At 37.6% G+C, this 26,471-nt stretch overlaps 1 long non-coding RNA gene across 1 annotated transcript in view; it reads left to right on the forward strand.

The window, feature by feature from the left end:
• Positions 1-3,150: 3,150 nt before the first annotated feature.
• LOC103886518 overlaps positions 3,151-26,471 on the forward strand; it is a 90,765-nt gene continuing 67,444 nt past the window's right edge. Inside the window, exon 1 of the long non-coding RNA XR_650215.4 lies at positions 3,151-3,343. This is a non-coding gene — a long non-coding RNA (uncharacterized LOC103886518). The remainder of the gene's footprint in view (positions 3,344-26,471) is intronic.

Below are 26,471 nucleotides of genomic sequence, written 5' to 3' on the forward strand. Positions count from 1 at the left end.
TGTGAAAGAACAATATGTTGTTGGAGGGAGTTAGTTAACAATGTCATCTTGAGAATCTGACCATCTTGAGAAGCAAGAAAATATAATATTTGGTTGATTTTTCACAAATGGCAACATTCAGTCACATTTAAACAAATGAGGGCAGGTAAAAATGAATCAGTCTCCCTAGTAGGCATTTTGGTCCATCATTATTTCTTCCTATAAGTTTTCTTTATTTCTTCCTATAAAGTTTTTACCTATATATGTGGTGAATCTAATATTAGATATATTATTAGATAGATAATATCTAATTAGATAGATAATATCTAATAGATATTAGATAGATAATATCTAATTATTATCATTGTCCTAATGAATAATTCTTCTCAAACCATGATGCCTTGCTGTAACCTATCCTGTACTGTGAAAGACAGACAAGACTGTGAAATAGCTGAGCAACTCATTTACTTACATAATTTTTAGATATTCATCATTTTCAACATTTCTTGATATTCAGGATCTTTAAAAGCAACTGGTATCTCATTCCACATAAGGTACATTTGTAACTTAGATGGGCAGCAAGGTGCTATCCTCTATTTATAGATAGATAATGCCTGCAATGTACAGGAGGTAGTCAACAAAAGTTTTAAAATGATGTCACATCTGTGAAGCACATGTTTTCTTTAAAAAGCACCTTCACATGTATTATTTTTATTTGATCTTCTCAACAATATTATGGGTCAGTAGAAAAGAAAATAAAACCCTTGATTACCAAGGAAGCTTCCAACAGACCTCTTTGCCCTAACAGATATGCCACTTAATTAAGAATTAGACATATTTCTTCATTTGTCACTGATTTTACTTTCCTGGATATGTTGCATTATCCCCAGCATGTGACCTTTCTCTCAGCTTTTAGCATTATTATTATCACTTATATACACAAAAGGAAAAAAAAAATAACAGTCACTATTGTAGGTGCTGGGTCCAGTAGTGTGCATACCTCACTTTTACTTCTTTGAGATGAACATTAGGCAGACACAATGTTATCTTTTGTTCTAGTTATATGGTTCAATAGCACATGCTTCTGAGTACTGAAGAGGGAAAATGAGGTTTGCTCTCTACCGTCTTGTTTTTGTTTCTTTGGTTTACTATTTAAAATGAAATCCTTCAACTTGTGGTATCCTGTGCCCCAGAGCCTAAGTACTTAGTACATAATCGGCAACTGATAAGCTTATTGTAATATGAATCAATCAATGAATGGAGGATGCATTTACTGTGTGTAGAAACACCCCTTAAAACAATTACTTGAGTCATCTGCATTTAAGAAGTTACTCTCAACTTTAAGCCAATTTAAAATGTTAGGCTCTATGATTGTGGGTGTGCGCGCATGTGTGCCTGGGACACCACTGTCGGCATTTAAAGCTGGACCCAACAAGGAGAATTTAAGACAGAGACACAGAATTATAACCCAGGGTTTTCCCTGGTCTGCCAGGAAAGAAGTTCCATTTTGGAGGCCTTTTCTACTTGTCTTTCTGCTGTTGTGGAACCCACAGCAAAACACAACACACAGGCGAACATCACATGTAAATGGATAAAGCACGTGGCATGCAACTGTCTCACATTCTCACAGCCTTAAGTAGTAGAAGATTATCCCTTTAACGAGGATAATTTTATTTTTCACTAGATATCTATCAAAGGAAAGATTACCACACAGCAGCTGGAACACTGGAACCTACATAATGTATTGCACATTTTAATCATGTTGGATAAAACACTCTTTCTATGGATATCAATTATACTAATGACTCATATAATACTCTCATGTGCCTACGGGATATGTATTGTCACCTCTCTTTTGTCATAAAAATAGTTAGTAGCTCTGGATCCACACTGAAGTAGTTGCTTTCATTTTTATATAATGAATGAGTAACACTGTAAAAAAAGACATTTTATCCCATATTAGTTTAACAGAGTGAAGAGATTTCACATATGACAGTACTAAATATACTCTTAAGCTGCTAATAAAGCCAAAGCCTGCAGGGAAAAATTCAAATGATGAGCAATGCCAGAAGTTTGTATTTCTGAAACCAAAGCAAAAATGTTCCACTTAGGTATAACTTCTAAATGTCTTAAAAAGGAACAGGATTTCTTTTTTTTGTTTTTGTTGTTGTTTTGTTGTTATTGTTGTTGTTGTTGTTGAGACAGAGGCTCATTCTGTCACCCAGGCTGGAGTGCAGTGGCGTGATCTTGACCTACTGCAACCTCTGCCTCCTAGGTTCAAGTCATTCTCCTGCCTCAGCCTCCCGAATAGCTGGGACTACAAGCATGCACCACCACGCCTGGCTAATTTTTGTATTCTTTTTAGTAGAGATGGGGTTTCACCATATTGGACAGGCTGTTCTCGAACTCCTGACCTCAGGTGATCTGCCTGCCTTGGCCTCCCAAAGTGCTGGGATGACAGGCGTGAGCCACCAAGCCTGGCCTCGGAACAGGGATTTCTAATAATTTCATTTCCAATAAATCTCCCAAGTCAATTTGGAATCATTTTATTTGCAATAAATCTCCTCAGTCAGCCTAAGCGATGAGCACATTTTTTTTTTCTTTTCCCAGAGTGCAATGTTATGGAGGAAACTTCTTTGAATGCGTCCTTAAAATTAATCATGACAGCAGAATGTATGATTCATAGCCAAACTACTGCATGCTTCCTTTATGTCAACAGAACAAGAATTTCTGTTAGAATGGTTGAAGATTTTTCACCTATAAATAAATGAACATGTGACCAAATCCTCAGGTTGTGTTCTAGAAATGCAGCAACAGAGGGCCCATCAGTGCCCCATTCTTCAGGGTACCTGCTAGCAAGGCTAGAGTTAAAGCTTTATGAGAATTTCCATTATAAACTTCTAGTTTCCAGGTTTAATAAATCAGTCATAAAAATGTGCTCAAAGCTGAAACTTGGCAAAGCAATTTAAAGAAAAGAAAAAAACTTCTGCCTGGTCATTTTTAAGTTACACAAGTATAGAAAGATAAAGCTAGGAGTCTCAGAAGCATTCCCCCTACAAATAGTTTTGAAGGCACATGATTTTAATTACATAGAAAATCGGTCAAGTGATTGGTCCACGTAGAGTCAGAATATTTGGGGTGGTTGGAAGAAAAAGGTAAAAATAATGAAGTTATTTAAATTCCACCTAGAAGCTTTTAGATGTGCATTTTGAATACCATATTCTCTTCAGTTCACCAGAGTTTTTGAAGAAAAAAAAAAAAAAGAGCACTGGATCATCGCCTGCTTCTTCTTTTGTTCACCTAACTATGATATCCATCTGAAAAGATCTTGGAAAATTCTAATTTAAGTACTGACATTTATAAGGTATGTATACACCTAATTATTTATGTAGCAAAAATGGAATTACCTGTATTCATAGAAGTTTCTGGTTTCTCTGATTTATCTTTATAAAAATTGCTTCTATTCTTTTGTGGGTTAACTCATTTAAACAGGTCAATAGATCCATTTGAACACTAAATCTTCAAGTACATATTGAATGTTTCTTGAACTCTATTAATACAATCAAATAGAATATTTTTAGCTGGTCATGTGTCCTGTCCAAGTCTCATGGCCATGGGAAACACGGATGATTTTGCCTCACCAGTCCAAACCTTAATTTAAACATGAGGACTAAGAAACCATTTTTAAGGCAAAAGTCTTTGTAACTTAAATTTCTTCCCTTTCCCCCAAAATGGATACCTAATTCCTTGGTATTTACAGATTGATTTTTGACTATTTAGGATGTATCCTGGAGGTTCATGAAGTTCTTATTTTAAAACGTTTGCCCATAGCCAGGTGTGGTGGCTCATGCCTGTAATCCCAGCATTTTGTGAGGCCAAGGCGGGCAGATTGCTTGAGCACAGAAGTTCGAGAATAGCCTGGTCAACATGGCGAAATCCATCTCTACCAAAAATACAAAAAATTAGCTGGGTGTGGTGGCACAGGTCTGTGGTCCCAGCTACTCAGGAGACTGAGGTTAGAGGATCACCTGAGCTTGGGAAGTCAAGTCTGCAGTGAGCCAAGATCACACCTCAGCACTCCAGCCTGGGTGACAGCATGGGACCCTGTCTTAAAAAAAATAAATAATAAAATGTTTGCTCATGTTCATTCTGAAATTGGTATGTAGGAAGAATAACTTAGTGAGCAAGCCTAGTTACTTGCTCAGAATCCTCATCCTAACTTAACTATTTTCTAATCATGTTTTTGAATCCAGTAATAACGTCTTTGCTTTCTTTGTGCCCCTTAAAAGAAAGGTAACTGGTGTTGAAAGTGACATAGACTAAAAGTGAGTCACCATCTGTCATAAAACAAAGGAGCAATATAATATAGTGTTTCCTGTCTCTGAAATTGTACTGCCTGTGTTCAAATCCCCAGTTCATTCATTCTGTTTGTGTGACTGTGGTCGGATTATTTAATTACTCTAATAATGGTCAATTTACGTTTCTGAAAAAGTGAAAAAAATAAGAACGTGTCCTTATAAGGTTTCTGTGAGAATTAAATGAGTTTCAGCACTTATCAGAGTATCTGACATAGTGCCCAGTATAATGTTAATATTATGATTACCATCACCAGCATCATCATCAAGAAGTTATAGACATGAAAATTAGAAATACTCGAGGATTTGAAGATAATCTTTTATACTTATGTAACAAATACTTACTTTATTAAGTATTCATTGTATATTAAAAATATATTAAAGGATGCTATGGTTCATGCAGTCTTGTTCATATGATCTCTGACCTTAAAAATCTTTTACTAAAGATGAAAACTATAGGACGGGTGCACTGGCTCACACCTGTAATCCCATCACTTTGGGAGGCCGAGGTGGGTGGATCACCTGAGGTCAGGAGTTTGAGACCAGCCTGGTCCAACATGGCTAAACTCCATCTCTACTAAAAACACAAAAATTATCTGGGCATGGTCGTGTGCACCTGTAATCCCAGCTACTCGGGAGGCTGAGATGGGAGAATTGCTTGAACCCGGGAGGCAGAGGTTGCAGTGAGCTGAGATTGTGCCACAGACTCTGGTTTGATTTTTGGCTTATCTAGTTCCTGAACTAATGTAGATGAAGATAAAAATTACACTAGCAGCCTCAGTTCCTCAATTTTCTGGGATATAAAATGGATTATTCACCCAATATATTGATCCAGTCTTGACTTCTTGGCTCTCTTGTGACCTTGGCCTCTGCATGGCCTATCCCACCTAATACTTAATGCCTTCAAGAATAATGACTCTATACGCATATTCACTGTTCACCTCAAAGCTGCAACTCTTCTTTCTTTCCTCTACTGGCTTAGTTCTCAGGATTCAACTTCTACATTCACTTCTCCTCCCTCATCCTTATCAGTTGCCCTATCTAACAGGGATCCTAACAGAACCCCAGCCCAATTATGGTGAAGTAGAGAGAGCTCCTACTTCTCTATCTTTGCTTTTATGATCCTCCTCTGTATTAGTCTGTTTTCATGCTGCTGACAAAGACATTCCCTAGACTGGGCAGTTTACAAAAGAAAGAGGTTTAATTGGACTTACAGTTCCACATGGCTGAGGGAGCCTCACAATCATGGCAGAAGGCAAGGAGGAGCAACTCATGTCTTACATGGATGGCAGCAGGCAGAGAGAGTGAACTGTGTAGGAGAACTCCTCTTTATAAAACCATCGGATCTCATAAGGCTTATTCACTATTATGAGAACAGTATGGAGGAAACTGACCCCCATGATTCAATTATCTCCCACTGGGTCCCTCTCACAACATGTGGGAATTATGGGAGTACAATTCAAGATGAGATTTGGGTGGGGACACAGAGCCAAACCATATCATCCTCCCAGGACTGGAGTGTTGTTCCATACTTAGACCCATTATCTGAGTCCAGTACAAAATCTCTGGATAATTACCATCTGTTTCCAGCTGCTACATTTCTATTGCTTTGTCTGCAAGATATGGAATTCCTATTACTAGTCTTTTTCAGAACCATTATAACTAAGCCCTCTTGGTCACTTGCCTAGTCAACCTGCAACACTTCCAGAGTCTGTCTCTGCGACTTCTTTCCCACCTGTACCTCTGGGAGCCCCAAATAACTCCCACCAAAGATATCCCAAGATTTTACAGCCCCCATCCTCTATGTCAAATAATTTCTATTCCATCTCCTTTTTTCAGTTCCTTTTTGCTATTCATGCTCCCTCTCACTCAACCCATTCAAGACAAAACTTTCAAGTGCAACTTGCCCTTCCTGCTATTCATGCCCCATCTGACTCAGCCCATTCAGTCAAAACTTTAAGCACAACTTGCCCTTCGTCAGTGAAGCCAAAGGTTTCACGTCCACCCACTAGTCAACAGCAGGGATAGTTCAATTTACATTAGCTTAGTCTTTAAACATCTTTATCAATGACTTGGATAAAAATTTAGAAATCACATTCATCAAATTGGTATATGACATAAAGTTGGCAGGAATCACTAATATGTTAGATGATAGAATTAAGATTGTAAAGGACTTGACAGATGAAAATAATAGGTTGAAACTATCATGGTGATCGAATCACATTTGGAATGTTGGGTTTAGTTCTGAGCAAGAACAAATTAAATTACATCCAAAAAACAACTATAATGATGAGATATAATAATAAAGATCCCCATATATGAGGAATGACTGAAATATGAGACTATTTTTCTCAGATAAAGACTGAGGAGTCAAACAAACCATTTTTTACATACTACGAAGGCTCTGATTTGGAAGAGTGACTGTTCTTATTCTGCATATTTCCAGAAAGTCTGACCAGGGCCAGTGAATGTCAATTATAAGTAGATTTCTAATCATTCAAAGTAATTTTTTTCAAATAATTTTTCAAAGAAGAGACAATTACCTCATAAAGTGCTGAGTTTTCTGTTTTCTCACCTTAATCTCTGTGTACCTTCTTCAAGCAAAGTCAGTGACTCTCGTATACCTTATATGCGGACTTCCTTCCTGACCTCTAGTTTCAAATTCCAGCTGGATGTCCAACAGGTTCTTCAAAGCAGATCACTATCTGAACACCCCAACATGTTCCTATTTTTGGCTGCCTTATGCACTCCAGTCACCTAAGACAGAAATTTGAAGTGCCCCATTTCTCCCTATTCTTCTTGATAATGATGACGATAATAGCAACTAATTTCCACTGAGTTTTTTCTATCTAGAGTCTATGTGCTCAATTTTATATAACGTCCCTTTATATAATCTTTACAGTAACTTTGTAATGTGTACATTATTATTCTCATTTAATAGAGGAAGCTGAGGCTTATAAACAGCAGGGCCTGAATTTATATTCAAGGCATCTGACTCTAAAGGCAATATGATTACCCCGTCTACTACACGGCCTTTCCTATTAACTATTCTACCTCAGAAAGTTCCTCACTGCAGTCTTCTCACATGAGCTCTGGCTCTTAACATGGCTGGCTTCTCTCATCCTTCATGAGGCAACTTGGATATCATCCTAACTAAAAAGACCCCCTTCCCCTTATTCTCTTCCATGGTGACTGATCATTTCCTCCTGCTCATCATCGTCAGTTGCTTTATAGATAGATAGATAGATAGATGTACATATGTATATGTATATATACGTACATATATGTATATGTATATATTTGTTTATTGCCCAATTCTCCCAAAGGAATGGAAGTTCTGTGTGGGAGGACTTGCTATCTTCTTAATTTCCAGCACAGAAAATGCTGATAACTTGTTCAAGCAAAATTAATATCTGTTGACTGACCAGTTGATACACATTTTACTCTGCCCCTTAGGTGTAGTCTTTCCACCACTGATATTCAAGCTCTTGTCATCTTCCTTGGATAACACCAACAGCCAGTTATCTTGTCTCCAATCTCTTCCAACTTGAATCCAAATACAGAAAAAATCATGCTCATATTCCTGCTCAAAACTCTTCAATGGCTCCTCTTTGACTACAGAATAAGTCAAAACAAGATCTTGACGGGGAATTGAAAATTCGATGTTAACACCACAACCTCTTATGTGCCAGCCATACCTCATTACCACTGATGTCTAGACAAGCTGTATAATTTCATGTCCCTGTGTCTCTTTGATATTGTTCTGTTCCAAAGCTCTTTTCTCCCTTTCCTAAAAAATTACTAATCACTCTTTAGAAATCACCTCTCCTGCAAAGTTTTTATGGGCTCCATCCTCCAGAGAAAAGTTAAATATTGCCCTACCACATGTTTCCATTGCATTTTGTCTTCATTTTAATATCTATGTCATTGTATTACAGTTAATTAGGCACTTCTCTTATCACCCCAACCAGATTTGAGATTACAGAGGTGGCATGCAATAGTTGCTTAATAAGTCATTAAATTTTGAATTGAGAAAAAAGTTGAGCTTGATATATAAAATATTAAATATGAAAGAACATTAGATATCTTTAATGATTCTGCTATCTTTTAATGGAAAATATTTTTGGTAGCCCATGCAAATTCTTTTAATTTTGATTTTTGCCTACTCATTAAAAGGTGTTAACTTTAAAGAAAACATCTACAGTGCCAAAGCAATGGAAGTATCTATATAAAAATATTGTTGAATTATTAAATGTTGACTCTTATTCAGCAATTGCATCTTGTTATTTAAATTAAAATCCTGTCATACATTTATGACAGAAATTTTACAAATCTATTTGGTGGAAGGCAATAGGGCAATATGTTTCAAGAGTTCTACAAGTCTTTATGGTCTTCGATCCAGCATTTGACTTGTAGGAAATAATATATCAGGAAAAAACTAAAGGTACAAATAAATCATATAATTAGTTTATTATTGATTATATAGCATTTTATTATACCATTATAGCCCAAAAAGTTACAAATAAAATTCAATGAAAAAAATTAAAAATAGCTACATAAATTAGGGTATCTTCATATAATTGGAATATACATGAATAATCAAAGACATAAAAAACTATAACAATATGAAAAAAGTAGCAAAAATATTTACTGTATAATCTGAAATATATACACACATATACATATATGTATAGGAGAGAGAAAAAAGCATTAACAGTATAATTTCCAGATAAAATTATGTTCAATTATAATTCTTCCTTTTTATATTTTCCAATATGATGTATATTCCTTACTTCTTGGATATTTTAAATTATTTTAAAACACTTGCACCCACAAACCTTGAACTATCTAGAATCTCCCCTAAATTGAAGCCAATTAGGACTGTTAGCAAACTATGCACTATAAACTTTGCTTCAAATAAATATACCTTTCACACAAAGCACTTTCCATACAGCATCAGATATAAAATGTCTTATAAAAAATTAACACGTTTTTAACCAAATAGCTCGGTAAAAATGGTATAAAGAAGGGAGATAAATCTAAGAAAGAAAGAACATAGAAAACTTTTGGATAAATTGATATTTGAGTGTGACAAATGGTTAGCATAGTGTGTGATGGAGAGCAAGACATATGTGAGAGAGTTGCCCCATCATATGTACATATTCATATGTAAGTAGAAAATGCAAAATATACCCCTTCTGTTTCTACCTTCTTTTCACCCTCTTCAGTTCCTCAAACACCTGGTTGCACAGCAGTGTACTTTCTTGGCAATATCTTCGTTAGAGGAGGAAGATGGCCTCCACTACTTCTTGTTGATGGACCAGAGAGGGCTAATGGGGTCAATCCAAGATGGCAGCCTCCATCACAGCTTAAGTAATATATTCTGGCATAATGAGTGGCCGCAGGCTGTTAATTCAGTCTGTAGTTTTTGTTCTTGCCAGGCACATTTTTTTTTTCTATTCTTAGTTACAAAATGTGGAAGTGGCATGACACTTGCAATAATTTTCTACCTCAAATGAGGTAGTAGCAGTCAAGAGACTTTTACAGATTGATCTCATTGTGGTTATCACTTTATATATGCTATATGAGTAGTGTTAAAGAAAAACATATTCATAACACTCCTTAAAGATGGTAAGGCAAACTTTATTTAGGTGCAGGGAGGACTACTGTGATAGGCTTAGGGACCACCACAATGGGATTGTGCAATGAGGAAGAGAGATTAGGCTCAACTCCAAATACAGCATAGGTAAGTAGGAATTTATACCCAAACAGCAAGGGGTGATCAGTGAATGAAAAATTACTACGAGAAAAGATCAGGGATCAGTGGGGAATCCTGACTACACCAACCTAACAGGATTCTTGCTGAAGGCACACAAGGATGACCAGACCTTACCTGGGGGATAGTGGAGGATGATGAACTCATTTATTGAAAGAGAACAGATATGGGGCAGGGGGCAGGTGGGAGGGCGGGAGTTAAAATGACTTAGCAAGATTCTCACTAAAATTGGACAATGGAGATACAAACATGGAAGCCCAAAAGGAAAGCCTAGTTGAAAAACAGTCTAGGGGACCCTGTGTAGAGTTCAGTCAAGGAGAGAATTTTTGTCAGTAGTTTAGACATTGTTTGTTTATCACTACCCAAATACCTGCAAGATTGAACTGTAACAGCAAATAGGGCTTTTTTTTTTTTAGTATTTTCATTTCATTCATATAAATAATGTATTCTTTCTGACTCAGTTCTTACAGTCATCATCTTAATGTTGCCAGAACGTTCTTGGATATGACTGTTTGTGAGTCAGTGAAATATTCTTTCCACAACAATATTCAAAAATAATATGCTGCAATGTGAAGAATACTATAGGAATCACAAGATTTGGGCTTGATTCCTACCTCTGCTTCTAAACAATTTTGTAATCTGGGATGTGTCATTAAGCCCGCTCACCTTCAATTTTAATATCTACAGATGCTACAAAGGTATAGAACCCAGAAATCTATGCTTCTACCTCAATGGTTCTCAACCAGGGTAATTTTGCATACATATGTATCCCCTCTCTTCCCCCACCACCAACTGTGAAAAATTGGCAATGTCTGGAGATATTTTTCATTGTCACAACTGAAGGGAAGGAGCTATTGGCATACAGGGTAGAAGCCAGTAGTTTGCTGAGCATCCTACAATACACAGAGCAGCCCTCCACAACAAAGAATTGTTTTCCAAAATGTCAACAGTATAGTTCTGAGAAAATGTATTCTAATTGTACCATCTTATAGGAGAGAAATTCTGAATAGCTAGAAGATCAGAACTTTAAACATGTTTTAATGGTATTGAACTTCGAACAATAATAGTTGGCTTCTAGACTTGCTCGGGTGATGGTTGGTGAAATTTATCTTCTAAACTGTGAGAAAACATTTAGAAAAGTCTAGAACATCACCACTAATTTCAGCTGCCACAGGTCTTTAATTTAATGTGGGCTTATTCATGTAAAATTAGTCTTCTACACCTTAAGTACCAGCCTCATTTTCTATTATCTCAGCAAAGGCAGTTTAAAAAATCTGTTTCACACTACCAAATGTGATAGCATCAGGCAGGTGACACAACTTAGAAATCAACATGGGCTTATCTATAGGTCAGAGTCTATTTAGATAGTTGACCGTTTATTTGGTTATTTTCCCTAACCCTGGGCTTGATTATTTCTTGGTTATTTTTCCTAACACTAAGCTTGTCAGTGGCCAAGTACATTATTGCAGTAATATGAGGATTAGATAACATATTCATGTTGGAATTTCATTCCTAAAAAGGGGCAGAGAAGATCCTAATATAAATGATCATTAATTAAGTGCAAAGATTAGGGAAAATCCACAGTTAAGAATCTTCTTTTAAAAATTATTTTAAAAGCCAGAATTTTATGAGATTAAAGACAACCATATATCAAAGATGTTTTCTCATTTGTCTGTGTTCATTTCTTTAACTGGAAAACAATGAAAAATCTGTCAGTTACACTAACCTGCACTCTAGTTTGATATATTCTTTGAAAAAGAGATGGAGAGAAAAATCTGTCTAGTCTTTTTTCTTTAAAAGTACAATAATTTTAAAATAATTACAGTCACTAAGAGTCCACAAGAAGTATAGATTCATAATGGAAGATTCTATCACTCATCTTGGTTTCAGCAGAGATCTTGTCAGCTTCAAAGATCTTGTTCATTGCTTTCAGGTGTTGCTACACCCTATAGACATGGTGACAGGAGGGCAAATTCACCTCAGATTGGAAGTTCTAAGACAGAATTGCAAATATATCTCAGCAAGTGTCTCAGCTAAACAGGTCTGAAAGTCTTTCAATAAACACAAAATGATTTTTTCTCATTGATCAGTTTAGACCTCAGTAGGTCCCTGAGTGTTAGGGTCATAGAACATTGCAGAAGAACCAAATAAACTTGTATAGTATAGAAATCCGAGAGTTGGATGAATGGAGAGAGATGTGACCATGCTACCATTTGTTCTTGAGATCACAGGCTTTTCTTTGAAACTCTGGGTAGATACTTCCATTTCTTTCACTTATAGTTGATGCAATTTTAGCAAGCTCTAAAAGCCTTATACTAACAGTCAATCAACTCTTAAAGTGCCTCGTCATTCTTGTCAAATCAGCCTTAATGTTTCTTGGCAGAAAATCCAATTGTTTCTGTAATGGTGGGCTTAAAGAAACCCCAAGCTAATGCTGAGAAGGATTCTCCATTTCCTAAAAGAAAGACTGTTACAAATGCTGTAACTTGATTTTAGTGTTCAACCTTTAGTCTTTTGACAATATAAATTTTGCTATGCAGTCTGATGTCATAGACAGACTAGACTTGTTGATCAGAAATCTGGCTTAGAATCACAGTTCCATCACTTAATAGTGGTGGGTCCTTGGGTACATCACTTCACATCACAATCTCAGTTACCCTCAAAAGATAAAACACCCAGCTCAAAGGGCTATTGTTGGCATTAAATGGAATAATGTTGTGAAAGTACTTTGTAAATTTCAAATCACTATACAAGTGTCATTTATATTATAATTTCTGCCTTTGAGAATAAATTGAACAAATACGCTAAGCAAATTAATCCAAAGTTAGAAGCGGGAGAACACGCATTATTGTGACCCTGTATATTAACATCATAACAGCATATCTTTTCCCTGGTTTACAAACAACCCACATATATAAACTGTGGGGGAAGAACCACTTCCTACTACCCACAAAGGTTACCATCCTTCTTCCTCTTAATATAAAATATGTAGCAAGGAGATGATCTAATGAGCTTCTAGTTTTATGCAGATGTAGAAAGGAAGAGAGTTTATAAGCTATGGGTACAATATGAGAAGGGACTTTTGCCAGGAGAGAAGTCACTGTTGCAGGAAATGGATCCCAGTATTCCGTTGGGCTCGGATAGACATTCTTGTTGAAACCTTGTTACATGCAACAAGTATAATTGAAATATGATTTGCCTGAACTGGTAGTTCTTCTGGTTTCAAAATGTGTGCACTATGGTTTAGACAGGGCTTAATGGACAGTTCCCGAACCCAACCATTCCACATGATATTCTTTATATAGGAAAGTAAATTTGGATAGAAAAAAAATAATGTTAAATAGACAGCTAGATTTTGACTCTGCTCAAAGGTAGGGATTACCAATATAATCAATGAAATATAAACTGTGTTGCAAATTCTATCAGGATTGGGTTTCCTGAAGATAGAATCAGGGAGCTGCCTGCTGGTGAATTTGCAACAGTGAATGCTGTCCCAGGATGCTCCACTGGGAATTCTGGTATACTTGGAAGGGTCTCAGCCTTCCTAGGTGTAGATGGTCTTTATTTGAGTGTTGTCCTGTTACTATATATTGTGCTTATCTCAGGACATAGTATTTTGATGACATATTCCACTTGTTTGAATAAGAGTAGAGGCCAATAGAATTGACCTTTTCCTCCTTCATTGCTAATAACTCTACTCTTAAAGCTTAGTGCTCTTTGTAACCTGAGCAATCACTTTTAAAAATTACTCAGAAATTAATAATGATGGTCCAGGCAATGAGATCATCTAACCATTCCTATCTATGCCAATTAATAACTGTGACTGAATCAGTTGTGTGGAAACTTGCGGTAATTCTTACGAATACCAATATTATTATGTCATATTAGAGCCTGCTTATTTGCCCTATAAACCCAGCCTAATTCTGTTTTTCTAGAAAAAAGGTATGATTAGAATAAATTTTAATGTGTATTTTGTAATTTCCTAAATATGCCATACTGGTTTGCACATTCTGTTCCCACTGCCTGAAACCCTTCCCTCCTTGCCTCTCAGAGGAAATCCCCATCTTCCTCGCAGAGGATGTGCAAATACAAGCTAATCTACGTGGTCTCCCTAAGTCCTCCACTCCTCTCCCAGCTCAAATATAATTTTATGTATTCCACATCCTGCTCCCCTATATAGTTTTGCACTTACCTCCACTAGCACTTATGTTATCATCTTATAAATACTTGTTTACAGACTATTCACTGAGGTCAAGGAAAATATTATTAATCTGTAGTAGCTACAGGATAAAGTAAAAATCAAGTAAATGCCCACTAATTGTTTTCTGACTGCACAAGTAAGTGGTATTGAGAGTCAAGCATTGTGCTTTTGATGTTTTAGCTTCCTGACAGTTTAAAAGTCTTATAGGTCATTCATTTATCCAATCTATTATTTCATTCAATTAATCATTTGAGAAGGATTCATAGTTACTGTGTATCTACTGCAAGGACAGGAATATATGTATCTATGGACCTTGCATTATCCATATCCTCCTGCCTTATCTGTTTTTTGTTTGTTTGTTTTGAGACAGGTTTTCACTCTGTCACCAGGGCTGGAATGCAGTGATGCAATCATAACTCACTGCAGCCTCTATCTCCTGGGCTTAAACAATCCTCCTGCCTCAGCCTCCCAAAGAGCTGGAATTACAGGCATGAACCACCAGGTCTGGCCAGTCCAACTTATTTGGAACAGTGACATCTCGAGTTTCTAACTGTAATCCTCAGGCCAGATTTCTGCTCTGGTCCTCTGGCTTCTTACCTTAAAGTCTCTGGAAGCCCAATTCCCCAAGAATAGGTCAGCAGCAGACTTGAGTTTGGCTGACCTGTCATCAGTCCTCCTCACTATTTGAGTAAATTGGAGAAAGTTAATCTCTCAGGATCCCAGGTGTCACATCTGTAAAATGAGGATGATACATATTTCACAGGGTGGTCATAAGAAAGTATGTGTAATACACCTTGGAAGTGGGAATCACTAAATGTTAGTTCCATCTGCCTGCTTTTTCTCTCCACTCCATCCTCCTTCAGTAGCTAAATGTTACGTAACCATGTTGGAGATAATCTTAATGGCCACTATAATTCTACCAGGTGGAAAAAAGTGAATATAGAGGTGGTGATTTCTTAAAAAAACTCATCAAGTTACCAGTATTTGAAAAGTCTTATAATTCCAAATACATCATTCATTCTTTTATTTCTTCATTCAAGACTATTCCCTGACATGTGTCAGGCACTTCCCTAGGCTTTGAGTACACAGCAATTAACAAGACAGACAATATTCTCTACCCGCATCAGACTTTCAGTCTAGCAGCTTTCAATTTATGAAGAGATCAAATGCTTCTAATTGTGTAGAAAGTTGGGAAACAATTTACATTATCTAAGCATGAAAGAAAGGGGTTTTCTTGTTTGTTTTGACATTTTCTAACTGAGACAGAGTTTTTATGTTGGGGTGTTTGCCAAAACACATTTTTAAAGGGTATCACACATTTTAAAGGGTTGCACATAGTGGCTACTCAAAACCACATTTGTTGAATGATTTGAATAACGTTTTAAAAGGGCTTCTATTTATTTTAGCCTTAAATTGCCTATGAAGACATAACAAGCCCAAAAAGGCCTTGGAAATTATCATCGAATGTTGACTGAGAAACAAAGAGTGTGAGTTTCATGCATCATGCCAGCTTTCCCACCTCCACTGGGAAAAACAGACAGGTTGGCCACCTAAATAAACAAAAATTTTTCACAGCTGGTGACTTTTGCTATTTAATTATGAGATGAGAAAGAACTGCTTCTCCTACCTGAGAGGAACATGAACTGGTCTTACCCACTGGAAGGATTTAGAAAACATATAATACTGAGAATAAGTTACACAAGAGAAATAGGAAAAAATACCCACTCACTGGCTACCTGAGCATACTGAACATTCATCCCATTGAGCTTACTGTTAACTTGCTCCTTTTGCTTTTGTGAAGAGACCTGGGAGCCTTCCTTTTTTATTCTACAAAGGAAATGAATTCTGTTGTAGCTAGGATGGCTAATAGTGCTTCATTGAGTCTCTCTGCACTTAGGATGCATCTGTATTTCTGTGGCGAATGAAGCTCTCACTGCATCAGATGATGAAGAATATCCATGCTCCAATACCCACATGGCACTGTACTCACCAAGGCAACACTAACTTTATGCTCTGCACTGCAATGATGGTAAAATTTGGGAGCTAGATGTGTACTTAGAATTTCGTGTTGTTTGATCGCATCGATGAAAGGATATGCAATCAATCTCCTCCTAAGACAGTGAGTGGTATTGGCCATAACTCATTACTCCGTCAAGGATTTGGCATTTCAATCGATGGGAAATGATGTGTGATCATTCTAATTTATTATACATCATTTCCCATCAATCGACGAACTAAAGCCCTGACGTAATAAGTACTTACAGACACTGTCAATCATTCTTGGTCCAAATACTTTCCAGTGCTGCCATTTGGGATATCTTCAAATAGTCATGAAAATGGAATATGTCCCCGGATTGCAAATGTGGTGATTTCACTCAGCAGAAAACTTTGAGGTAACCTCTTACTGGGGGATCCCATCAGCAATTGTTTAAGCATTGGACCATCCCCCAATATAAAGGAGATGAAATTGATGGGTATTTTCATTAGCCATGATTTTCCTCCCAACGCGTTCAAAAGAGATTCAAAGATGGTGGTGCTACCAGAATCATTAAGGTACACTTCTGTCTTTGAAAAATGCCAATCTTTTCTGTCTACCTCTTTTCAAAAAATTTACTATTCCCTGAGTGCTTTTTGGAATACTGTCAAAATACATAGATTTTTCTGCCTTTTGTCACTGTGGAGAATGGCATCACAAGAGTGCAGATCACCAAATAGTATCAACATAGCAGAGCTCATGAATTACCAGTACTTTTAAATAAGATCCCTCAGCTGTTATTACTGCTTCTACTGGAGCACTGGATGAGAACTGTCTGGTTTGATTAGTTCTATTTGTTTGAAGTTTGACTCTCATGAAAATCAAATAGGAAAAAAAAATTCTCAGGTGTGTATACTAAAGCAATAGTGTGCAAAATCATAATTTTGCACATTCATACGGAATATGGTTTTCATGGTAACTCCAAAAACTGCTGCTTCACATGAGCATTTTTGGTAGATTTGAAAACATGTCACGACATTTTCAATTTTTACTTTCTGATATTTTTCAGGAGCAAAACCATATTTCCATGAGAATTTGCATGCACAGTAGGAGGAGAATTTTTATTTTTACCAGCAGCAAAAGGAACATTTTCTGAAGAAAGGAGGGTGATGTACCCTCCATAACTGACACACATAGCAACATTTTTGCGAGGACAGAAGAAAAAATACTCCATTTCTGCTGGAAGACATTACTTACTTTGCCTTTGACTATCTCCCCCTAAATCTGTGGAAAATAACAAGTAAAGTCCAACTGCAGAGGACTTTTCTTTCTTAATAAACTTTTTTTAAAAGGAAAGAAAAGAAAGAAACTTTACATGGGTTTTTTCCTACCAGCAACATTTGTGGAATCAGCTTTTCTTTTTCTTTTTAAGAATCCAGCTGTGGAAGTGTGATCGTTTTGGAGGAGGAAGTCTAGCACAATGTTTTGCATACAGTGTGTGGATATGATCTAGAAGTCAGTTCAAGGACTGCAACTCATCCACAAGAAAGTTTGCTCCCATCCTGTTCAAAGACCCACTGCCCTGGAGATGAGAAATGACATACTAATACAATGGATTTTAATAGAATCTTTGTCGATGGATTTCAAGGCATTCAATCCTCATGATTTGCCTAAGCCAATCATTTTCTAATCCTGGTGGGGGGAATGTCCTCCTCACTCCTCCAAGCACCAGCCTTTCCTCTTTGCTTCCTCGTCAGCAGTCAGTAAGTCTTGGCAGCACCAGGGCTTACTGGGGAGCCAGCTGGCTCCTTCAGCTCTTCATATGCTCTGGGGCTTATCCAGGCTAATGGAGTATCACAGTTCATTATGCACCTTCCTCCTCTACCCCCTGTGAGGAAGCTCCATAAATACCAAGTTTGGGGCAAGAGGCATCATTGCCGCAGAGGCTGCCAAAAAAAAAGCTGCCAGTATCCCATGGAGGAGCTAAGAAATATCAATATTTGTAACAAAATGTGTCCTGACCTCAGAAGAAGACTAGAGGAAGACCCAAGCAGGCAAAAAAATGAGGGTCATCTCCTAATCCTACCTTGGCCTGTATTTGTAGGGCAGCAGCCACTATATAGTTAAAATCTTGCACTATGCCAAGCCCTTTACATGTATCAGCTTATTTAGACCTTAAAACAAGCCTAAGAAATTGGTACTATTATAGCCCCCATTTTTTTAGGTGAGAAAACAAACAGGGACTTCGGCAAAATATCTCGCCTAAAGTCACAAGGCATGTGAAAGTGCTGGCATTCCAACCCTAGTCTCAGTAAGTCCATCTTTTCACCTGCTTTATAGTACAGACTTTAAGGAAGGAAAGCTACATTCAATTTAAAGACAAAGAGGAAAGCAAGTCGAGGAGGGCTTTGTTGTATGAGGAAAGGGAAACAGAAAAAGAGTAGAGGAGAGAAAATGGCAGGCATCCAAAGGATTAAGAGATGGGTCCAAATCTGGTACAGGAGTATAAAAATATAAACTTAAAAATCAGAAGGTCATCCTTATGATAATTAGGACATCTCTTCTGCAAATATTTATATCTGGAGAAGGAAAGCTACCATATTTTCAGAGGGAAAAACGATTACAAAAAAAACCTCTTTTGGTTTTTTATTCAGAAAGCTGATGCATAATCAATCATGGCACATGTCATTCTAAGAAATGAGACCCCTGCTTCAGAACCCTCAGTAAAGAAGGAGACAGTGCCTAGAGTGAGTGTTCACTTTTGAGGTTTGAGTTTGATATGATTTGAAAAGCTTGAGTAATAAATTCCTGAAAAATGGGGTTTGGTTATGAGCAAGTCTTTAACTATATAGACATGTTGCCAGGTATCACTTTAATAAACTATTACAAATGATCGATGCAAAGGTGTTTCCAACAGCTGTTTATGCAATGTGGCTGGAAGAATTCTTCCATAAAGAAGCTGTTAGTGGGAAAATTGGCTATGCATGGCTGTGATGTCAAATCCACACAAAACAAACTTTTTCCTGTCAATCAACAATCTTGCCATAAATTAATCCATTTATAACAAGCCTTTTTTGAATTGACAGCTTCGATGTGAAGAAAAAAAAAAGGACTCTTAAAGGAAAGTGAACTCAGAGTGGCTTTTTGCAACTCTTTAACACATGGGGAGAAGTGGCAAAGCCTCGTAATTTTAAATTTATGTTGAAAAAGGTTGGCAGCAGCTCCAAACACCAAGGTAGCTTTCCAAGAGCTGCTGAATACAACAAAGCCAGGGTGATCTCTTAGGTTTGGCTCACAGAGGTTAAGCATGACCTGCCCACATCCAATGATGGAAACAAACGCTGGACTGTCCGAGGCATAAAGATCAAATCCAGATGTAGCTGTAAACACACTCTTGTTTGTTTTTGGCACAATGAGGTGCTGATGGTACCAAAACCTCACGCAGGTGACTATGTCTATGGGGTCAGTAGTGCCATAGTAGGTACATCAGGCAGACCCTTGGTCCCTGTTGTCACATTCTGTGTCCTGGTCCTTGATCTTGCTTTCCATACATGTTGTTTTTCAAGCCCAGTTATCTCTGGTTTCTGATGTCATTTGCCAACAAGTTCAATTCATAAAAATCACAGGGTTGTAAAGAATGTCAACCTGACATTAGGTGTGTGCTTTTATGTCTCAGGTAAAATAATACCTAAGACAAAAGTTGTGTTTTCAGAGATGGCCAGAGATGAGATGCCATAATCCCTTCAGGGATCCCTAACCTGACATTCCTAGCTCTGCTGAATTTTTTAACCTTCATACAGTAAGATGACTCCTTCTAGCACCACTACAGGCAAATGGAATTTGGCTATTTTTACTCCCTACATTCAGCATGCTGCTTCTTCTGGTTAAATAACGTCTATTTCTGTAACCAAGGTTCTGTCTCCAAAACTCTTTCAGTACATGTGACATTCCTGCTCTCTTCAATTCTCTCTTCACCTCTCCACTCAGTCACTCTGACCAAAAAGTATGATTATGGTCTATGGCATGAATAAATTGCCATAAGCAAAGATGAAAGCCAAAAATGATTTGATACACCAACACAATTCCTTCAATGTATTAGAAGGTTTTGTTTGCTTTATACTTTGCTCTCCTGCACTGGATGAGAATGGCACTCTACATTCCCCGCCAGTTTATTCTATTCAGTTGGCCCTTAAAGAGAGAAGCTCCATCTAATGCTTTCCTCTTCATAGATGCCTTGCCAGTCTCTGCTAAGGAAGATTATTCTGAGATTCCTGACATACTTGCTGAATTGTCCGTGCTCTTGCACCTTTGCCTAGATCTTTCCTGCCAGTTCACACCCAGACACAGGCAACCAGTGCCTAGGCCTTCCTGTTCCCCAAGTGCCTTATTGAACCCACTGCGTTTCGGTCACTTTGCTTTCTCTGTATCTTCATTTCGATTTAAATGTCTCTATCTACCTTAAGAAATTCTTCTAAAGGCCTTCCTCAGCATTCTCATCTTTCAGTACAAAGATACCTAGTCCCACAGTGCTACCAAAGATCAAAATGCTTGTCTATTCAGAGACAATTAAAGCCCTAACATTCAAAGCAGATAAAGCAAAGTTGTCCTTATTTGTAAGAAATGCATCTGTCCAAAATGTGCAAAATATTTTACGTACTTAATGTTGAGATGTAATAACATGTTCTTCCTCGGTATCTCAGTTGTTTTTCTGAGGTTATCATCCAAACAAATGTATTCATGTCATCCTGTGTGAAGTGAAATGTAACCTAACTTCCTCCCTCCCTTCCTTCCTTCTTTCCTTCAGTATTTACTGAGCTCATCATGTGCAGGTACAAGGAAGCCTCGTTATCCTGCTCAAAGCCAGATATTCCCAGCTATCACACTCTAGTGAGGCTCCCATGGCAGGATGAAGGTGAGATAGCAAGTTACCAGCAAAATGTATTCTACATTTCTCCACAAGTATTTACTGAGGGCCAGGTACTTTTTCTAAGTTGAGGGTTCTATCAGTGTCAAAAAATATATAAAACCAGGCAAAAAGCTTGGGGGGCACATAGATACAAGCAATTGCTCCACATTCTTTATTTCTACATTTTATTTTCCTGACTCTAAGCTGATTCAGATAATGGGAAGATGAAGATAAAGAAAGGATGACTGAAAGGGAACCCTGGAACAGGAAGTCAGGAAGATGGACCTAAATTATGTAAAGATCAGAGGTTTCTTCAGTGATGGAGTTTGGACGGTACTACCCCCAAAATATAGCAACTTGTCATTGAGAAAACAGCAGAAGCCATTCTCATAATCCCCTCTTTCCTGAAGCAGGTCATAAAACCTAGGAAGGTTGCTTCTCCTGCTCCTTTCCCCTAACGCAGGAGGTAAGACCCTCATTCAAGAGGTACCCACCCTACACCTGCAGGAAAGGAACATCCGTATATCTGAAGATAGGGGGATACAGAGAAGAATCAAACAGGCTTTGCTAAGTTTGCCCTAATTTATTACCACTTCTCTATCGTACCCACTCTGTCCAATCATGCCTTTGCATGACTAATTACTTCTTCACCAAACTTAAGGATAAAAATACATAGTTTTCTCTGTTTCTTTGTATCCTCATTTCTGAAGGCTCCTGTCTTATGTAAAGCTTATTAAATAAAGTCTGCACTTTTCTCTTGTTAATCTAGTTTTTATTATGGGGCCTTACCCATGAACCTAGTGATGGGTGAGAAAGCTATTTTCTTTTTCCTTGCAAGGGCCTCCAACTTTCTGTCTTCCCTGCCATCTTTTATTTTGGATGCTTCATTAACACCCAGCCATGAGCAGAATCTCTGCAGGAAGTCCAAGAATCCAAAACAGGCCAAGTTTACCATTTGTAGCTATCTAAGACTTCCCTCCAAATCCCCCCAAAACTGAGAGCTGGTTGCCGACATGGATAGATCAATTGTTATCCTTAAAAATCCATGTATAATGAAGAATAACAACAGTAATCCTTGGCAATTACACAGCTCCACTGCTCTCAAGCTTCACTTTATCATTACCATCAGAGCCCTTCAATAGAGGCAAGGGGCTCCTTTTGCCTGCCTGCATTGTTTCTCAATTTTGCATACCCTATTTAATTAAACAAGGATGGGCTAGCAGAATCTGACAGCAAATTTCTTGAACTGGTTATTATTTGAGAACAATGCTTCTCCCAAAAAAAGAAATTTAGAGAAAACCCGAGATGAGCCAAAAGCTTAGGTGAACATTTTTGCTTTGGCTCTATATTTTTAAATTAGGAACAGTGCAAATGGAGATCTTAGGATAAAGTTACTGTAAATAAGATCTTTGTCTCTAAATGAGACTAGTTCCTCAAAACTCCTTTTTCTTTTTGACTTGCACTGTTCAGTCCCACTTTCAGTGAAATTCAATCACATTCATTAGCATTTCTAAAGATGTAAGCTACTCAAAACAGCTGCATTGTCTTTCCTTTTCAACTAAAATGAAGCTTTTCCTTCTAAAGGGAGAAATCTCCCTTTAGTTACCCGATTCTTTCTGCTTGGCACCCATAATTTTCAATGGTGGAGCCAACCCCCATGAAACAGGAAGTGCAATCCCATTTGATCTCACTTGAAAGAAATTGTAAATACTTGGTAAAGGACAGAAACCGTGGCTCAAAGAAAAATACCAAAAAAAAAAAAAAAAAAAACAGTATGAAAAAAAAAAAAAAAAAAAAGCAAATGAGACAAAGTAATAATCATTTAAATGAACTAACTCTTTGTCCCTGGAGCTAACATTCTCATTATCAAGGGTATTTAATATATTCCCTGTAGAAAACAGGCTGCTGTCTATCAGTCCTCCTTCTCTTTCTTTGGCTGTTTCAGCAATAGAGAGGAAAACATTTCATCTTTTTCATCTTTTATGTCTATATAAAGACCATTCCACATGCTCCAAATCATAGTTACCTGCTTTTTCTTTTTCAGGGTGATTACTGATGGAAATATTATTACCAGAAAGAACCGAAGGGTTAAAAGTTAATATTTCTTCTCACCGACTTAGAAAACCATATTTTGTGGTGCCCAGTTAAAAATTCTGCCTTTAATTCAATTGTAAATCCAATTTTTTGCAGTTAAAGACTAAAGAATATGCTGCTATTTAGAAAGGAAGATGTTGCACTCAACCATCTTGAGAAGGGCAAGCACCAAAACTGTTTTCCAAGAAAGATTTGTCATGGTCTATATAGATGTCTAGTTGTTCCTCTTGCTACAGTACCATTAGGCAAGGTTACAGGGGCTTCATGGAACCCTGGGGCTGGAGGATCACACTAATTTCAAGTTCGAACCCAGTGAACTTGGCAGACACAGAGATCAGGAAGGTGATGGGAAGGCTAGAAATATGGAAATGAGTCATTGGCAATCACATCTGAACAAAACAAAAGTTAAGTTGAATCAATCTTCTGTTCTAGTAGATGTCAGATTGAATTAAAACACTCTAATTTTTAAAAAGCTGACCATAAGAACTTTTGGAAATGAAGCAGCTCATTGTGGAATCTACTAATAGTAGCTGGGTCTGGGGCTACAGAGGATAGGAAGAAAGGCGATCAGCGCTCTTGCTACTAATGGATGTTACCTGAAAAAGTATTTCACATGTGAATTGCTCAAATTACTACACTCAAGAAATTAGTAGGTCCCTAAACAGGTGTGTCAGAACCACTTTCTATGTTAAAATCTGGCAAACCAATTCCTTTCATAGAAACTGCTGCTGACCTGAACTGAGTAAGTCTCTAATAAGAAAGAAAATCTGAAGCTGAGACTACAAATGATAATCAGATCTATCCTAAAATTTTGTGACATGTAAATCCTTCCTAAAGGAATTTCCAAATTCATGTTCATGGGGCACAGTAAGTCAGAAATGTCAAACCGCAAATGACAAGCACTTGTAGAAGTGCTTCTTCAGAGACTCTGTCAGTCGCTGCAAAGATAGGTTAGTTAACTTACCAGCATTATTAGGATGAAACTGAAAAATTGTGGGTGGTTATCCACATGTTAAAAGGAACTGGACAATACCTTTATAAAGTAACTGATAGGATCCAATAGAAGAGCACTGGAAATTCAGGTTGTCTATCTTTCAATTAGGTGTTCTCCCAGTATGGCAAAAGCAACAGCATTTCTTTGTGCTGTCAGGGCAAAAAGAATAGATATTTGACAGTGCAATATTCGTGGGGAACATGTGGACTCCTGGTGGAAGCTGCTCAAGCCAACCTTCCTGAGTCTGTTGCCAGTGCATGCATGCAGAGATTCAAGCTGAAAATGCAGAGTCCTAGAAGATTCTATCCATTCTGTAGCAAATATTTTCAGTCAAATCCTGAACTTCTTAAAGACTCCAATCCTGTTCTCCTGTCATGTCGGCATAGAATGTATAACCCTTTACTCACTATTGTTATGTTACCTGAAAAACTATAGCAGGGTTAGAGAGCACTGATGGAATAGAAGAAGAAACGTGTAGGTTTGTGCCTTCATCCTGGGGATATGTGTAATAACAACAATAATAATACTAGCTGCCATGTATTGAGCTCTCACTTTGTGCTGAGAACAATACTAACTACTTAATTTGCATCAACTTCTTTAATTTCTGCAACCCTATAAGAAAGGTACCACTAGTAACCTCATTTTGCAGTAAAGGAAATTGAAGTACAAAGAGGCAAAATGGAAGAAACCCTTGCCCTTGACACGTAACTGTCAAAAGTTATAGCAGGACTAGGTCTCAAATTCTGTCCATTACCAATCCTGTGCATTTAACTAGGATACTACTCTGTCCTCCTTTATAATAGTAGGAATACCTGTTTGTTCTAGTCAACCATTTGCCCTGTATGTTTTTGTAGGCCTGTAGAGAGATACAATAATTTGCCCAAATTTCTGCATGACCTTATGACTTACGTGGCCCAGGCTTCAGCAACTGCGCTTAAATTTAAACTCACTAGAACAGCGCCAGCCAATAGAACTGTCAGCAATTATGGCAGCATTCTAAAAATCTGCACTGTCCAATATGTTAGCCACTAGTCACACATGTGGCTATTGAGTGCTTGAAATATGGCGGGTATAATTGAGGAAGTTTTCATTTTAATTAATTTAAATTTAAATAACCACATATGGCTAGTAGCTACCATACTGCACAGATCTCTAGAGGGAAAAACATGATGCTCATGGTACTGAAACTATTTCATTTATTCATTTAATCAATATTTTTTGAGAGCTTACTATATACCAGATTCAGTACCAGCCATTATACAGAAAGTAGTAGACAAAATAGACATTGATTTCTGACCAAAAGAGAGAATAAAATTAAAGAGCCAGAGACATTAGAGAAAACAAGGAGTGTGCATCATCACAGAAACCTAGAAAGGAGAAAGTTTCCAAAAAGGAACTGGGTCATGGCTCTGGTTCCTCAATTACACTAGCCATATGTTGAATGTTAAGATGACAATGAAGATGAAAACAGAAAAACACCATTTGGATCTGTCATCACCAAGACATTTTATTGTGTTATCAAGAGTAGTTTCAGTGGAGGGATTGGAAGTCAGATTAGAACAGGTTAAGGGGTAAATGGGCGGGTAAGGCAATGAAGATCACAATGACCTGCATAGACAACACTCTTGAAAATTGTTGCTAAAAACGAGGGTAAAGAAATGAGGGTGATATCAGAAGGAGTATGCATGGTGCAGGTATCTAGAGTATACTGCATATGTGTAAGCCAAGGAGAGTAATCTAGTGAAGAAGAAAAAAAATGGACAAGGCAGCAAAGTAGAGGGAGCAGAGGGTGGGTAACTGGCATTCTTAAGAACTCAGGAAGATCCAGACACCAGTGAGAGGACTGGTCTTGGCTGAAAAGATATTTACCCAGGTAAAGGAAGAAGAAGAAGATGGATGCAGGTGAGGGTAGGTTTGCAGATTTGCTCACTTAACCCAACTGAGCCAAACTTCCCTGGAGCTGCCCATAGCTAGGAATTTCATTCAAAGAAATGTTGCTCTTATATCCAACACAATCGAAAGGCAATTAAATATTTTTTGCAGTCTCTAGAAAAATCCTCAGAGGGAATTGCATTAAAACACACAATAAAAACCAAACTTGCCCAGACTTCTCCCTTTCTCCCTCCCGCATCTCTCTCTCCTGTCCCCATGTCTACCTTTTCCTGCCACTCCAAAATCCCAAGAAAATCTC

This window comes from Papio anubis, chromosome 1 (genome assembly GCF_008728515.1).
Source record: "Papio anubis isolate 15944 chromosome 1, Panubis1.0, whole genome shotgun sequence".
NCBI classification, from domain to species: domain Eukaryota; kingdom Metazoa; phylum Chordata; class Mammalia; order Primates; family Cercopithecidae; genus Papio; species Papio anubis.